This window comes from Etheostoma spectabile, chromosome 24 (genome assembly GCF_008692095.1).
Source record: "Etheostoma spectabile isolate EspeVRDwgs_2016 chromosome 24, UIUC_Espe_1.0, whole genome shotgun sequence".
In the NCBI taxonomy this organism is placed as follows: domain Eukaryota; kingdom Metazoa; phylum Chordata; class Actinopteri; order Perciformes; family Percidae; genus Etheostoma; species Etheostoma spectabile.
Genome location: NC_045756.1, coordinates 881,553 through 881,947, shown reverse-complemented (window position 1 = coordinate 881,947; position 395 = coordinate 881,553).

The window sequence follows — 395 nt, the reverse complement described above, 5'->3', positions numbered from 1 at the left end:
ATTACTTTTTGTTCATAAAAAAAAATAAAAAAATCTGATTTTTTAAAAATTCTTATCCCTGACTTTTCCTACAGTGATGTCTCTATGATGCCCTACTGTGGTCTCCCTTTCTCTATGATGTCCTACTCTGGTCTAGACCTTTCTCTATGATCCCCTACTGTGGTCTAGACCTTTCTCTATGATGCCCTACTCTGGTCTAGACATGTCTCTAAGATGCCCTATTCTGGTCTAGACCTGTCTCTAAGATGCCCTACTCTGGTCTAGACCTGTCTCTCAGTCCTATTATTGTGATTCCTGCCTGTCCATGTCTAAATCCTGTCCTAACCTCTCCTAACCTGCACTGTCTCTCCTGTCTAAGTGTTTGCACATACGCTGGCAACGAGCCGGTCTTGAAC